This window comes from Trichosurus vulpecula, chromosome 4, assembly GCF_011100635.1.
Source record: "Trichosurus vulpecula isolate mTriVul1 chromosome 4, mTriVul1.pri, whole genome shotgun sequence".
Taxonomy (NCBI): domain Eukaryota; kingdom Metazoa; phylum Chordata; class Mammalia; order Diprotodontia; family Phalangeridae; genus Trichosurus; species Trichosurus vulpecula.
Window position 1 is genome coordinate 364,042,327 of NC_050576.1, and position 18,002 is coordinate 364,060,328.

Consider the following 18,002-nt stretch of genomic DNA (forward strand, 5'->3'; position numbering starts at 1 on the left):
TTCAACCTCCTTGCCTCTTCAGCCAATCAGTCAGAACTGATTCAGTTACTTTCTCTTCAGCTACTTCATCTCTGCCTTTCCTTCTGCCAATCCAGCTAGCTTAGCCTCTGTCAGCCATTGCCCAGACCAACTTCTTTAGTTTTCTCTGGAGAAGCTTTGCTCTGATTTTTTCTACTATTTATGCTTCTTATTAGTGTTCTTTCCATTTTAGACCTCCCAGCCTGCATGCCTGAGGGTCTACTGCTCTTTCAGAATCCAACTAGTAACCTCAGTCTCCTAGAGTCAGATCATGAGGGCCATGTGCCTGGGGGCCGTTCATCACTTTATTTGATGTCTTTTTCATCTGCCTCATAGCTCCTCCTAGGTGACATCCAAAGGGGCCCTTGAGGCAATTGCTGTGAGACTCTCTCTCGTAGAGGAAAAGGTTCTCCAACTCTTACTGCTATTTGGGTCAGGGAAACTTTTTTTTTAAACATTTTTCTCTCCTTAGAGGAACATAGACATGCATCTCCAAATGATCCACATCTGAAACTCTGAAGCTGGAAAGAAATGTACAAATCTCTCTTCACTGGTTCTTTCTACTTTCATCATTCCCTAGCTTTCAAAATTGTCAAATTTTCCCGAAACTTTGATAAACCTCAAGCATGTGCCAATGCATACCTGGGAGGTGGGAAGGGAAAGGGGAATCTTAAGCAGTGAGTTCTCTGCTGCTACTCTTGTCATCACAGTAAAACATTGCCTCCCTAACGCAAAGGAGAGTCTTTCTTACTTGGGGTAGGACAAAGAGGATTTCTACTAAGATCAGAAAATCCTAATGAGGTATTCCAAGAAATTGCTGAAGCTGAGGGATGGAGGAAAGAAGTACCTAATTTGGCCCCCAGTTGCCCACATCTATTGAGATGTACGCAAGCATATTCTACAAGTCTGATATGCAGCATCTTAATTATGTAAACCCAAATTAAAAAAAAAAGCTGGAGTTGGGCGAAGGCTGGGATAAATACTTAGTCCAAGGAAGCAGTGAGGATTAAAACATAAGAATCCGTCACTCCTATTATGTTCTTCTCGAATATTTTCCTTAAATACCTTTCCTTAAAACCTAAAAGGTGGGTTGTCATTACTGGGTAGAAATGGAAGGAGTGTGGAGAATGGAATCATTGAATCATTCTACAGAAGTAAGAGGGAGGTGAGTCGGCAAGGTGGCTCAGTGGATAGAGGACTGGGCCTGAAGTCCAGAAGATCCAAGTTCAAATCCAGACACAGACACTTACTAACTGTGTGACTCTGAGCAAGTCACTTAACCTCTGTCTGCCGTGATCCACTAGAGATTGACATAGCAAACCACTCCAGTATCTTTGCCAACAAAACTCCATGGCCAATATTTGCATGATATGGTCTACAAGGTCTTAATGATTGGACACAACTGAAGGACAAGGATAAAGAGGGAGGCACTTAAGTTTATTGAGTAGGGGAGTGATATGGGCACACCCATGCTCTAAGAAAGTCATTTTGACAACTGCATATGTGATGAATTAGAGAGGAGACAGAATCAGTGCACATAGACCAGTTAGAAGGCTGCTGCAACAGCCTAAGTAATGAGGGCCTGAACTAAGGTGGTGGTGTGTTAGCAAACACCCAGGATGGCATGCTAGCACAGGTTCTTTGATCTGCTTTTATAAAGGAAAGACAGCTTCAAAAGGGCTAAAAATTAAACAATGCAGACTTTATTCTATCTAACCTTCTCATAAGGGTTGCTGAGCACCAACTCCCACAGCATTCTCTAATCACCCTTCTTGCAGGAGGCAACTTCCCCTATGTCTCAATGGGGTCAGTAGAGACAGGTACAACTTCTGCATTCCCCTAAATCCCCTCAAGCCTCAGTGGGAGCCAGTTGAGGCAAACACAGATTCCCCCCAAGCCTTGATGGGGCCAATCAAGGCACATACCGCATCTTAGCTTGTGCATTTCAACCCTAAAGGTTCCTCACTCACTGACCAGTGCCCACCTGCTTTATACTTACACACCACCACTCCAGTGTCCTGGCCTTTACAATCTAAACAGGTGACACCTGGTCCTTACAATCTATGAGTCGTGGTGGAGATGTTTTGAACCATAGAACTCATATCTAACACCTGGGAACAAGAGATTGTTATGGCCATGGATCCTAGAAAACCAAATTCCAAAAAAACAGTAACAAAAATCCACTTTGCTTACTCTTACAGGTGGCTATGAAAGGATGCATGTGAGAAATGTTATAGAAGTAGTTTGTCAACATTTAACACCCAACTGGATTCTGGAGTAAGGGAAGCTGCGGAGCTGAAGCTGACTCTGAAGTTATGAAACTGAATGATGGGAAGGAGTGTGGTGACCTCAAGAAAAATAAGAAAGTTCAGAACAATGATGGGTTTGAGGAGAAATGTAATGTATTCTGTTTTGGATATGATGAGGTTGATGCCTTAGGGACCTCCAGTCTGAAATGTTGTAAACTGGTTCTCAGAAGAAGGACTAAGGCAAGTGTCACAAGTCAAAGGTAATAAAGGATTTGGTGGTGTCACCTCCCTCATCCTCAATCTCAGTCTCTGGGCCTAGGTCACATGGAACCACATCCACAGTGTCACATTCATAAATGTGAAAATGGAGTTTCATAGAGGTGAAGTGATTATTCCAAAGTGACAAGACTAGTGGAAGCAGGACTAAAATTCAAGTTTTCCACCTCCTAGTCCAATGACCTTTTCACTACTCTACTCCGGTATTTAAGTACAAACAACAAATCATGTCATGGGTTGGAATTAATTTATTCATGTGTTGGTAGCATGGAAATCATTGACATAGGAAAGAGTTCTTTTGCCAACATTTATATTCCCATGGGCATGGGGGGAATTGCAAATCGTTAAAATCCTACTTCAAATGTCAGGACTAAGAGCCCCAAACTATTGTGCTGCCAGTCAGCACTTCAGCAGGTACAATGGAATAACCTCAGATGGTTGTATTTCATTACAGTGCCCAGCTTCCCATATCACAAAGTGAAAGTGGGAATTGTCTATCATTTCTTTTACTTAGCTTGTTCCAACAAGGTAGATAAGTCAAAACAAAATAATCCCACAAATCATTTTGAGACTAAAATTATCTGGATTTACAATCTACATTGATGAACTGAACCAAATAATATCCCAAGCTTTCCCTTTACTTCATCATTCCCAGACATGGTTAGGAACTTTCATGAGTAAGAATTTAGCTAGAGTGGTACAAACAAACCTTGTGGGCAAGAATAGATTGGCTCAGACAAATACATAGATGAAAAGATTGCTGTTGCCTACTACTGTTCTTTCAATGTTTTGAAATAATATAATTAAAAATTCTATCACATACTATTATTAGGATAAAAATATGGAGAGAAGCCATCTCTGAAAGCTTTTTATCTACCTCAAATTTCCCAATTAAATGAATGCTTTAAATGAAATAAACCACCCAGCGTGAAGGTCCAAATAAGAAGTAGAAAGTATAATCAATTCACTGAAGCTTTTTGTCCAGTCCCACTTGGCCCAAAGACTATCTTCTATGGTGGTAGTGAGCTTCAGACGACAATTGGCTTAGACCTTATAGTCCTCAAAGGTACTGGTAAGTTAACTGGTACCTAAAATCCAAGGGCGAAAAGCCTAAAGACTTATCTATCAGGTATATTGGCAAGTGTGATACCATGTTAATAAAATAGCACTCAGAAGCAGATTTTGCAGAAGCAATGCAGAGGCCTCATGGTGTAGTAGTGTGCTAGATATGAAGTCAAGATCTGGGTTCAAATCCCATCTTTGATCCTTACTAGCTATTTGACCATGGGCAAAACAGTTAACCTCTCAGCTTCAGTTTGCTCATCTGTAACAAGAGAAGGTAGAACTAGATGACCCTGACGACCAACTCTAAATCTATAAACCTTTGTTCCGACAAACGACCAAATATCAAAAAAAGGCAATTAACCAGGTGATTGAAAGGGCTCTGCCAAAACCAGTGCCCTGGACAGAAGCAGTTGCTCATCAAGAACAGCTAATGCAGTTTCAAAGGCAGGGATTTCCAGAGCTTCACTAGCCAATGAAGCGATTTGTTTTCATCAATTTGCTGGATCACACTACTGCTCCTCTAAGCCACAGAGTAGGGAGCCAGACGTATCTCCCCATTCTGCTTGATGGACTACAGCTGTGCTGTCACAGAAGGCAGTGGACTCTGTTCAATGCTGCCAGACATTTGGATACCTGGAGACATCTATCAACTACATTTTTCAAATTTCATCCAAGTTTTAGCTGTCATTTAGCTACAAATTTGTAGCCACTGGGGTCGTGCCTCCCAGGGTGTGCTAACTACCTCAGAGCCGGTAGGATCAGACCTTTAATCTTCGTGCCCATATTCTGATAAAAATCCCAGGATTACTCTATTGTAGTTTAAAGATATTTGTGGTAATAACCAGATGGTCATGTGCTAAGCCTATTATCAGTTTATTTTTTAAACATTAAAACACCCTTTCAGCAGCAACTGGCATGCTTGATTTTCAGTTGGAAATGAATTAGCTGAAGAAATTTAAACACACACACACACACACACACACAATTGTAGTCAACACCAGATTTTGTCTGTAGGTCAAAAACATTCAGTCAAAACAAAGATAATAAATCAGATAGAATGTATGCTGGTACTGAACTCTGTTGTTGATAGAGCTCCACACACATTTGCCTGGAAACCAAATGATTTGTTGGCTGTAAAGATGAGGTTTTGTTAGCTTCTTTAAAATCATTATATTTCCCCTCCCTTCAATTACATTTTCCCCTACTGTGCAAATTATATATTCTTCCTCAGTGATAATAAACACCACTACCACATAGCTGTAGGACCTTTAGTGTTTCCAAAGAGCCTTAGGAGCAATGACCAGTGGCCATCTAATCCAAACATGCCAGTTAAGGATGTTTCCTGAAAGCTAGGCACAGACAGCTAAAAAGCTTTGTCAACATTCCCTGGCTTGGCTCATCCTGGTGTCCTAAAGTCAACAGTGTTAATATACAAAGAAATTATTGATAAAACTGGATGCTTCTGATGTTTTGTATATTGGTGGGTTTTTTTTAATATACCTAGCATAATAGCTCTAGAGTTTGAAGAGATCTCAAAGATCATAACATAAACTGAGGCCCATGGAAGTTAAGTGATTTGCCCAAAGTCACTCAAGTATTAGTCCTTAGAGTACCCAGAGGTATTGGTAAAAAGCCATCACCCAAAGTCCAAAGATGAGAGCCAAAAGACTTATCTAACAGATTTAGTGGTAAGTTTGATGTTATGTCAAAAAATGGTATTGACCCATTAAGTATCGGGAAAGTAGGTAGATGGGTCAGTGGATAGAATGCTGGGCCTGGAGTCAGAAAGACCTGAGTTCAAATTTGACCTCAGATACTCACTAGCTATGTGACCCTGTGCAAGTCACTTAACCTCTGTTAGCCAAATCTAGCAGAGAAGAAAATAACAAACCACTCTAGTATCTTTGCCATGAAAACCTCAGAAGATTTAGACATGACTGAATGACTGAACAACAAAAGGTAGAATTTGAAACTAAATTCTGCTATACAAGAACTAGTATTCTTTCTACTACTCCATTAAGTAGCACGGCATGGAGGGGGAAAGTCCAGCTTTGGAGTCGAGAAGGACCTGCTTCAAATCCTGACTGACACATATTAATTGTGAAACCATCATCAAGTCATTTAAGCATTTTTGTGTATAGCTAGAAACTTGACTGTGCTATTTTTATAATGTACCATTTAAGATCAAGAGAGCAGTCTGTATACCTATCCCCTGCCCTAAGGTTTCTGTAACCCCATCCTATACCACATTGCCAATAAACTCTTGTCTCGAGGCATAATTCAGATAGGGCTTAAGTGCGTAGAGAATTTTTGCCTGAAAATAACATATAATGATTTTAAATGCCAAGAAGCATCAATGTGATTGGCAAACCCCTAAAATTATAGTATTCTGTGAATAATTTTATTATGATGATTACTTTTATGATGATTGATTGATTCTAGTGGAGAAATACAAATATTAAAAATTAGGTATATTCTCAATCTTTATACCCTGACAACTGAATGTATTATATGTTTTCTTATGAAATAAATGTGGATACACCCAACTTCATTTTCAATTGCTTAAGCAAATAAAACACATTTGTTCCAGGTGTGAAGACTAGCGAAGTAGTTTGACTCCTTCACTCTACTTGTTATCCACATATATACATTTAAAGAAAAATTTAAATAAATTATAATTTTAAAATAATTATAAATTCAATATATTCTGCACAATGCATGAGACATTTGTGTATTTACACACCCCAGATCATTACTGGTGTTTGTTCTGCTGTCTAAGGCACATGCAACATAATCATAATATTTTACAATCAGAATATTTAGAGAGAGACTTTACGTATAAGATTCTGTGTTGGGTATAATCTAGAATTACAGTTAAATAATAAGCCGAAAAAGAGAGATTTCAAGAAGTTCACTGCTTGACACTGCCTGTGTGACTTTGGGCAAATCATTGAACTCCTCGGTTTCAGTTTCCCCAACAGTAAAATGGCATGCCTGGACTATGTAGTCTCTGAGGTTCCTTCCAGCTCTAGAGCGATGATTCTTTGCTACTCGACAACCACGATACACCTAACCCACATCAGTTTTATTTTTCATATGAAGATGGAACTTTGTTAAAACTAAATCGGTAGTAATACATTTTAAAGACGACTATCCATAGAATCTAGAGCTGACAGAGACTTGTGAAGGTCATCTTAGTACAATCCAGTTTAGAAATGAGGAGAGTGAGGTCCAGAGGAAAATGATTTGCCCAAAGACAGGTAACCGGTCAGCAGCAGAGCTATGACAAGAACTGACCTTTCCCTCTACTGATCCAACGCAATTTCTTTGTGACAGGTCTCCATTTGAAAAGCAGTGATCCACAGCCCATTCCACCCTATTCCGTGCTTGGTTTTGTTGTTGAAAAAAAAAGGACACACACATAACACCAAATTCTAGAGAAGATAAGGAGGATAGAGAGAGGAAGAGGAAGAGGGAGAAGGAGGAGGGAATAGAAGGGGGAAGATATAGACAGAGAAAGAGGTGGGAGGGAAAGGAAGAAGGGGGAGAAACAGAGAAGGAGTGAGATGGGAAGATATGGAGAGGGGAGAGGGGGGAAGAGGAAGAGAGAAAGAGAAAGAGAGAAGAAAGGAGTGAGAAGGGAAGAGAGACATGGAAAGAAGGGGAAGGAGAAAAAGGGAGAAAAAGAGAGAGAAAGAATGAGGATGTGTGTATGTATGCATGTATATATGTGTATGTGTGCATATACACACACATTTGGGGCCAAATACGCAGTTAGCAATGATTACTTCACGTACATATGGTGAAAGTCTCTTCATCTAAGTAGCAGTATCCCATGGTTAAAGGAGACTGATCTTTCTCTTCATGAATTGCTTGGGAATACTAGGTAAGTTAAGGAGATTTTTCCACAAAATCCAGCAACCCTTAACTTTGCGTATTAGGGGAAAGGTGAAAACTTTCCACTTTTGTCGAAGCAGGAGTTACAGTGTCTAAAATAGGACAAAAACCATGTAGAGATCAGAGGAATGCGCTCCTTTGTCAGCTGTGACTTCATTTTGTCTTCCTGTCCATCTAGCAAGCTTCAATTTGCTTCTGCAACTTTCACTCATTGCTCTCAGAGCTCTCTCTGCATTCTGGAGCTGAACAGAAAAAAGTATGATTCCTCTGCCATACAAGTCATTCAAAACATATGAAAACAACTATCATGTCCCTTATAATTCCTCTTCTCAATATCCCTTATTACTTCAATTCTATTATCCAATTCTACGAATTGGACACCCTTCTCTGGACAGTCTCTGGCTTATTAGGGCCCTTCCTAAAATATAACAGCCACAACTAAACCCAGTACGCCACATGTATTCCAATCAGAACAAGTACAGGAGGACTTTTACTCCTATTCTTGGAAGCTGACTCTTAATGGAGCCTAAGATTGCATGAGCTTTCTTGTCTGTTAAATCATACTAGACTCTCCTGTAGAGGGAACTTTATAAGAGAAATTGCTATTTTGCCATATCCCTATCCCCTTGTTTGAACCCAAGTATGATACATTAAATTTGTCCCTATTAAATTTCATGTTCTTTTCAATTTGATCCAATGGTCTAGCCAAGAGGTGTCCTAGAGAACTCCTAAGTGCAGCCTAATCAGATTAAAATGTAATAGGGAAATGTATAACAAAGTAAATAAAAAATATAGTACAACATGGGTAATGTTAGTTTGTGGTTTTTTAAGTCAATATTTGGTCAGCAGAGCTCCATTTCTATTTGATTTTGACACCACTGGTCTAGACCAGGGGTGGAACCTCAAGGGAACTTCAAGGTCACATGTGGCCTTCTAAGTCCTTGGGTGTGGTTTCTTAACTGAGTCCAAGTTCTACAAAACGAATCCTTTTATTAAGGGGATTTTTTCTGTGAAGTTTGGATTCAGTCAAAGGGCCACACTTGAGGACCTAGGGAACCACCTGTGGCCTCAAGGCCTCAAATTTTCCACCCCTGGTCTAGACCAGTGACATGTAGTTATCATGTTTTCATCATATCATACCCAACCTTTCTATTCTATAGATAGAAGCTAAAACCTAGAAGGATCTCACAGTCACACACAAGTAGTAAGTAGCAAAACAGGTGATTAAAATCCATGCCTTCTGATATTATGTCCTCAAATTCTGCTCTTCAGAGATCGTATTCTTGGCAATACACCATACTACTTCTCCATAATAATACTTGGACTAACTTAGTGGGTGTATCAAATGTATAACTTTGTAACTATTCATGCATAACTTTATAACCATATAGTGTGTTATGGAAGATTCTTTATAACTCTGAAATGCCATAAAATTTAACTCATTACTAGATTTCCAAATAAGCCTCCTAAATACATTCCATATTTAAACGAAACCCACTAAACAAATATGAATGAAATAAATGAAAATTCTTTCATTGATATTTGAATATCTTCCCCCCCTGCTAAAATGGTAATGCATCCAGATAATGTTTTTTTTTTCATGAGATGAAAGCAACATGCCTTAACTATATTCAAAAATCTAATGAGCCTCCTTGTTCTATGGTATTTTCCAATCTCCTGGACATACTGTGATTAACATTTGGTATAATCAGAAAACTAAATATCTCTTCATATTCTCTGTATTTAATCCTGATAGAGATTGGTGAAAACCTGATACAATTTTAAAAGTTATGCCCAAAAGCTACTCTTCTGTGGCTCTGTATATTAGTGAACATGGTAGGAACGATCTTGGATGATGTACTGAAGATCAGAACTGAGATGGTTATGTAATGAATCAGATAGGAGAGTCTTTGAGGCATACACAGACATACTCTTCTTGGTTCCACAGAAGACTGGTATGAACCTACTTATGGCCAAGATGACTTAGGGGTTTGTCCTGTATGATGACAGAGCATTCTTTAATTGGCTGCTTAAATCAGGAGAATTGATGATCAAAGGGTTACTGAATTGGAAGTCAGTAGGTTAGAGAAAGGCGCAAACCATTTCCTTGCTAGTATCTTCCTTTGCTTCTGCAAAAAGGCAGGACTGTTTTAAGCTGGTTTCTTGACCCTAGTTGGGGGAAAGATGCCTTCTTCATTGCTACCAGGGCGTGATGACTATGAATATAGCCACATTTGTCTCTTTGAGTCTGCTCTTTCCTGAACTTAGGTGAACAATATTCTGAGATGGATGTGTTCAGCTGAAACTGTCATTTTAGGAGAGCCAGTCCACAATAGTATTTATTCAGCATCAACTATTTGTCAGGCACTGTGCTAAGCCCTAGGGGTTACAAAGAAAGTTTAAAAAATGTCACATCCCCAGACTTCAAGGAACTCAGATTCTAATGGGGGAGACAACATGTAAACAATTATACATATGTAAGACATGAATTGTATAAATGACAGGCAATCTCAGAGAGAAGACACTATCATTGGGGGAAGGGGACTAGGAAAGGACTCCTGCAGGAAGTGGGATTTGAAATGAATCTTGAAGGAAGGCAGTAAATCAAAGAATCAAGAATGAGGAGAAAAAGCATCCCTGGCAAGAGGGAAATCCAGTGAAAAGACAAGGAATTTGGAAATGGAGAGTCATGTATAAGAAACAGAAAGGGGGCAGCTAGGTGGTGCAGTGAGTAGAGCACTAGCCCTGGAATCAGGAGGACCTGAGTTCAAATCTGGCCTCAGACACTTGACATACTTACTAGCTTGTGTGACCTTGGGCAAGTCACTTAACCCCAATTGACCTGCCTTTCCCCCTTCGAAAAATAAAATAAAGATAAATTATAAGAAACAGAAAGAAGGCTAGTACCACAATTATGGAGTATAGATTAAGAAGAAGAAATTCAATAATAACATTTAGATAGTTCTTACTAGAGTGTAAGAAACCTAGAAAGGTATAAAGAGTCCAAGTCATGAAGTGCTTTAAATGCTTAATATATATGTGTGTACGCACGCATAAACAATGATATATATATATATATATATATATATGTGTGTGTGTGTGTGTGTGTGTGTGTGTGTGTGCGTATGCATGTATGTATATGTGTAAACACACACACACATACACACACACAGATATATATATATATATGTATTAGAGATAATAGGAAGCAACTAGAGTTTAGTGAATATCAGAGTAACACAGTCAGATCCGTACTTCAGGAAAATCACTTCAGGAGCTGAGTGGAAGATGGATTGGAGTCAGGAGAGGCTTGAGGCACTGAAAGTAAGCATATATAAGGCTTTGAGGTTTAATAAAATAAGATTGAAACAGGATATTTGGATATGCTGATTGAGAGCAAGAAAGGAATAAAGGATGATGTCCAAGTTGTGAGCCAATATAATTAGGAAGATAGTGGTCTTCTTAATACTAACAGAAAAGTTTAGAAGGGGTGGGGGTTAATAGGAAATATGAGTTGTTTCAGATATATTTAGTTTGAGATAAGTATGGGATATCCATACTTATTTTAGATGTCCAAAAGGTAGTTGGTGATGCAATATTGTAGCTTAACTGACTAGGGCTGGATATATAGATAAGGGAATAATCTGTATAAAGATGATAATTGAAGCTATGGTAGCTGAGGACATCACTAAGCAAAATAGTATAGAGTGAGAAAAGAACACAAGACAGAACCCTGGGGGAAACCCATTGTTAGTAGGCATTACCTAGATAAAGATCTGGCAAGATCTGGAACAGACAGAAGAAGAACCTAGAGAGGACAGTGTCAAAAAAAAATCTGGATAGGAGAGAATACCTAGGAGAAGTGAAAGACCCACAATGTCAAAAGAAGCAAAGAGGTCAAGAAGTATGGGGATTGAGAAAAAGCCATTAGATTTGACAATTACTACATCAGAAGTCTCATTAGAGGTTAATGCTGAATGCCAGCTCTAGCTACAAAATTCAGCAAAATAGCAGTTGCTGAGAGCAAGAGAAGCATCTATGATGGGATCAGAGGGACACACTGAACACAAATGGATGCTAAGCTAAGTCATCTGAAGAAAAATGACTTTAGGTGGCATGATGTTTCCTGATGGAGAGAACCACTACAATACTATCATGAGAAAAAAAAAAATTCAAGATTCTTTGGAAAAGTGTTCAGTTCCCTAATTATTAAAAGAGATGCTAGAAGGAAGCATGATATAGTATAAGGAGCACAATAGTGAGTTCAAGTACAACCATTTGTCACTTTTTAACAGTGTGAACTTGGATAAGTCACTTAACCTCTTTGGACCACAGTTTTCTCATTTGTAAAATGAGTAGGTTGGAACATATCACCTCTAAGTTCCTTTCAAACTCTAGTTCTATGGTTATGTCATCCTTCAATCTCTCCTTCTTCCCTCCATTCAATAAGCCTTAATTGTTTGTCTACTTTGTGCCAGTCCCCAAAATAAACTAAGGATGTGTTACTTGCTATGATTGCAAGAAGACTATCGCATGTGGATTGGACACTGGTAGAAGCTTTCCTTCATGGCAGCAAGCCATTTATCAGGAGGCTCAGCTGACAGTCTACATAAGCTTTCACTTCCTAAGTTTTCAACTCATTCGTTTTCTAGGTGATGGAAATCTTATTCTTACATGCTATTCTTTTTTATTTTTAAAAAGCAATTTAGAAATATTTATCAGATATCTAATGATATCCTTGTGAAAAAAATTGGAAAGAGTACTGCAAGGCCGGAAATAGCATGGTTAGAGATATTACATTTGGGACAAGATGAGCATCAACTGGAAGATCTGTCATCACCAGGGAGACGAAGTAAAAGCAGGCAAAGTAATTGCTCATGGAAAATCTCTCTTAATGCAGCACCTTAGAGATGTGCTCCACAGATGGAAGATGTCATGACTGTAGATAAAACCGTGGGGCATGGTTTAAAGGCCAACAAAGGAGTTGAAATCAAAATGAGCAGAAATTACATTATTTGGACAGCTAAATGGAGATCCAACAACTATGGAATATAGCTGAGAGGATTTAGAGTGTCAGGATTCAGCCACAGCATCTCAAATGCATACTCATCCTGCTAGCTGTGAGTTCTGTTTCATGGGTCAGTTGCCCCAACCATGTTATGGGGAGATATACATATATACATATATATATACATATATATGTATATGTATATGTGTGTGTATGTATGTATATATATGTGTGTATGTCTATATGTATATACACACACACATATATACATACACACACATATATACATACACACACTCACATATATATATATATATGTATGTATGTATGTATGTATATATGAACTGCTGGAGTTAGTGGATTTGGAACTTGTTGAAAGACAAAAGAGTACATATTAATGCACCTAGGAGATATAATTCTGATTCTTAGCGGCTAGACTTTTTTTTTTTTTAGAAAAGTCATTTAGAAAATTTTATCAGATATCCAATGTTATCGTTGTGAAAAAATTGAATAGATAAAACAATTAGCCTGGAAATAGCACAGTTAGAGACATAATTTTTTGGAATAAATAACCAACAACTACAAGATCTTTCATCCCCAGGGAGGTGATGAATGTCAACCTGTAATGAAGTCTTTAGTGTTATGTTTAAAAAGGGATCTATTTGACCCTGTTAAATTTAACATTGTTGTTAATGATGTATATGAAGCAATAGATGCTATGCTTATTAACTTAGTGGGAGATATTAAACTTTAATGTTACCTGAAAGTATCAAGATCCAAAAAGTTATCTAAAGATTAGAAAAATCACATAGAATTCAAGAATAAATATTATTTCCTCCTTTAAGAGAGTTGTATGCCTTATGATGTGATATATACACAGATCATTTATTGAGTATTTTTCATTTAATGGTAATATGTGATGCTAAAATGCTAGCTATTACTATGTGCCAGAAGCTTGCTAAGGGCAGTAGATAAAATATGAGAAAATAATAGAGACCCTGACTTCAAGAAGCTAACATTCTAATTGGGAAGATTATACATGTAGGGAAAGTGGAAGAGTGACATGGAGAGTGCTCCAGGAAGTGGCAAGGGGGTTCTAGGCCCCAACATCATAGGGCAAAATCTGACCTACATATCTAAGAAACTAGAGTTAGAGTCCACATTATGGGTGAAAAGAAAGTGGTGGTGACAGTCCTAGGAGAGGTGGCAGAGTGTGGAAATCAAATACATTTCAAATAATATACTATATTTATTACTTGAGTACCAACCTAGCTAAGTAAAGAGAGGTTCAGTACCAGTGTGGAAACCATAAAGGAATGAATTTTTCTGCTTTTGGCAGTCCATGGAGAAAAAAATAAAAAGAATAAAAACTGGCCCTCATTCTTATGCTGGTGATTTAATAGTAATGGTGAATATATGACCTTCTTGATAGCTCATTCTCCCGATGGCTTCTTCATACTGTCTTTTTACTACTCTCAATGCCTCAGATCAGGTTGTCAGCAACTCACGTTTATCTTATAAAATAAAACTCAAGAAATCTACTTTTATGTCAGTAATGAATGCATTATTCCTTATTTAATCTTCTTTTATTTTCCAGAAAGTTATTTGATTTGCAACTTCCTTGGTCTAATCTTCTAAAACTTTTTAGATTCCCATAGAAACAACTTTAAATACTGCCTCAAATTAAATTTTTGAGTGACATAGGGGCAGTCCAGAATTGCACACAGCAGCAGCACCAGTGGTGAGATTTGGCAGCTTTAGGAGCTCTCAGCCAAGAAATGGCAACAAGGTCAGATAACTGGTCAGAAAGAGCTTACAAAGGACCTTTGGCTAATACTGGGTACATCTGGTGCTAATTGGCAACTCTATTGCCCATATGTAGTCCAGAGTGTCATTTCCAAAGTCTAGAGGGGTGTGTGTGGTTGGTGACAAGGGAGCAGACACTCTGGTTGAAGTTCCAAAGCAGAAAGTAGCACTAGTGCTTTTGGTTGCAGGAGAACAGGGAATCTGGTTACAATTCCAGGGCCAAGCACTAGCACTAGAAGCTGCAAGGGAGCTGGGACCCTTCCTGGGTAAAGACCAGAGTTCAAAGCAGGAGAACAGTGACCACACCTCTCCCCAGATTACAAAACCTTGCAAGCACTGAAAAACTTACAGACTCTCAGAACTAACCCTGAAAACAGCAGCACAAAAAAGCCTGAAGCTTGAGAGAGTATTCCCAACCTTGAAATGAGAGATGTCCAACTTTACCACAAAATTCAAAGTCAGGAAATAGGCTGAAAAAAATGAGGAGAGAGAGAGAGAGAGAGAGAGAGAGAGAGAGAGAGAGAGAGAGAGAGAGAGAGAGAGAGAGAGAGAGAGAGAGAGAGAAAGAGAGAGAGAGAGAATTGACCATAAAAAGCTACTGTAATGGCAGGGAAGAATAAAACACAATCTCAGAAGACAACAAACAACCTGAAAACAGCTACAAGCAAATCCTCAAAGGAAAAAAAAAAACTGTTCTAATTGGACACAAACCTAACAACACTTTCTGGAGGAGTTAAGGAAAGATATGAGTGGTAGAATAACAATTAGAAAAAGAAATGAGAGCAATATAAAAATATGAAAAGAAAATTAACGGCTTGGTAGAAGAGGCAGAAAAAATACTGAAGAAAACAATAACTTAAGAAATACAATTGGTCTAATGGTAAAAAGAGGCACAAAACTTCACTGAAGAAAAGAACTTCTTAAATAGCAGAATGGCCAAATGCAAAAAAAAGAGGCACAAAAGCTCACTGAAGAAAATTCTTCAAAAATGAGCACTGAGCAAGTTGAAGCTAATGATTCCATGGGATATCAAGAAACAATAAAACAAAGTCAGAAGAATGAAAAAGAAAGAGAAGAAAATTGAAACATTTCATTGGAAAAACAACTGACCTAGAAAATCAATTGGGAAGAGATCATTTAAGAATTACTTAACTACATGAAAACTGTGACCAGAAAAAAGTCTATACATCTTATTTCAAGAAATTATGAAGAAAACCTGCCCCAATATCTTAGATCCAGATGATAAAACAGAAGTTGAAAGAATCTAGTAATCGTCTCCTGAAAGAGATTCCAAAATAAAAACTTCCAGGGATATTATATCCCAATTCCAAAGCTCCCAGGTCAAGCAGAAAATGTTGCAAGTAGCCAGTAAGAAATAATTCAAGTGTCATGGAGCCACGGTCAGGATCATACAAGATTTAGGAGCTTTTACTTTAAGGGATCAGAGGGTTTGGCATAGGATATTCCAGAAGTCAAAGGAGATAGAATTAGAACCAAGAATAGCCTACTCAGCAAAACTGCTTATAATCCTTGAAGGGGAAAATGTATATTTAATGAAATAGAAAACTTTCAACTATTCCTGATGAACAGAACAGCTGAATAGAAAAATTGACAATCAAACATGAGACTCAAGAGAAGCACAAAAAGGTAAACATGAAAGAGAAATCATAAGAAATTCAATAAAGTTAAATGGTTTATATTCTTGTAAGAGAAGATGATATATGTAACCCCTTGGACTTTCTCATTATTAGGGCAATCAAGAGTCTATGTAGACAGAGGGCATATGTGTGAGCTGATTATGTTGAAATGATACCAAAAATGAAGGAGTGAGACAGAGGTATGCACTGGAAGAAGGGGGAATGGAGAAGAAGAGGGAAAATTACCTCACAGAAAAGATGTGGGCAAAGAAGAACTTTTGTAATGGAGGGGAAAATGGGGGTAGGGTGGCAACAGCTTGAACCTCACTTTCATCAGAGTTGATTAAAAGAGAGAAGAGTATATATGTGTAGCTATAGATAGATAGATCTATATACAAATATAGATATAGACACACACTCATGTTTGGGAACAGAAATCTATTGTACTCAACAGGGAAGTAGAAGGGGAAAGGGATAAGAGAAAGGGAGGGAGATCATAAAATTAAGGGCAGATTAAGAAAGGTAGTAGTAAGAAGCAAAACGGACTTTTGAGGAAAAACAGAATAAAAGAAAAAGAGAGAAGGATAAACAGATATATAGAAGAAAATAGGGTAGAAGGAAATAGTTATTAATCCTAAGTACAAATATGAATGGGATGAGCTCACTCATGAAAAAGAAATAGCAGATTAGATTAAAAACCTGAATTCAATAATGTTTATAAGAAACACACTTGAAACAGAAAGACAGACACACAGAGTTAAAATAAGGGTCAAAAGCAGAATCTGAAGTAAACAGGTAAAAATAGAAAGGAAGCTTGGCCTGTCTGTTGATTTCTGTGTATATTTGTTCTGTTTTTATAACGTATGCTTGTAATTTCTGTTTGTATTTGCTCTGAAGTTCAGGGTGCTGACTTTTCTCCTGAACTAAGTGAATGATATATGTATGTTTAATTAAAGTGAGATTGTTAACCCCTTGAAGTTGCTTTCCTTAGAAAAGCAGATCAAAGAGACTGTGCTAGCAGGCTTCGTGTGTGCTGGAGTTGTTCGTCTTATACCTCCACAGAAGCTGCTAGCTTCATTGTTGTTACAGGGTGAAAGAGGGATAGGAAGGAAATGGAAAATTTAGAACTTGTATTTTTTAAAAAGCATACTAAAATAAATAAATGATAAATTAGGAAAAAAAAACATTTTCAGAAAAGGTGACAAGGAAAGAAAATGACGGACCACAATGCCTGGCAGCCATTATTACCTCAGTCATTTCTTTGCCTTCAAACAAGTCCTCTCAGTACATTCATCTGAGGGGCAATTATCTCATCCTCCTAACAGTCTGTGTCTCCCCTCAACATTTTATCTGAGAGACTATGTATCTTTACAAGTTTATTTCATCCTTTTTACTTATACAATGCTTTTTTCTGGCTCTCTTAGTAAAACTGCTCACATACAAAAAGATAGTTTTTTATAATTGTTATTAAAGATAAGGTTAATGAATACGTAGAAAAGGAAGTGGTGATCACATAAAGCCAGCATGACTCCATCAAGAATAAGTAATGCTATTCTCTCCTTATTTCTTTTTTTCTTTTTTTGACATGGCTACAAACTGATAGATCAAGTGAACCCTAGAGATGCACATTATCTAAATTTTATCAAAGTATTTAATAATTTCAGGCTATTCTTGTGGGAAAATATCCATTGCTGCCTTTCTTTCATGTCCTCTCCAATTAGATCTCTAGCTCCTAATCCCCATACTCACCGGTAAAAGCTCACTATATCTAGCAGGCCCCGGCCAATGAAAAAATACTATCTTCTTACCATCCACTGTAAATAAACACACACAGAGCCACCACCGCCACCTTTTGCTTCTTACTTTACAAAGAGTAACTAAATCAATACTAGCATTAATTCTGGAAAAGTCAAGTCATTGCTACTCCCATCATTTCTGCAATTATATGCTTTCCTGGTCATCAGTGCCCTATATTCACTTTCTCTCCAATTAGAATATAAGCTTCTTGTGGGCAACAACTATCACTCTTTTATATTAATACCATGA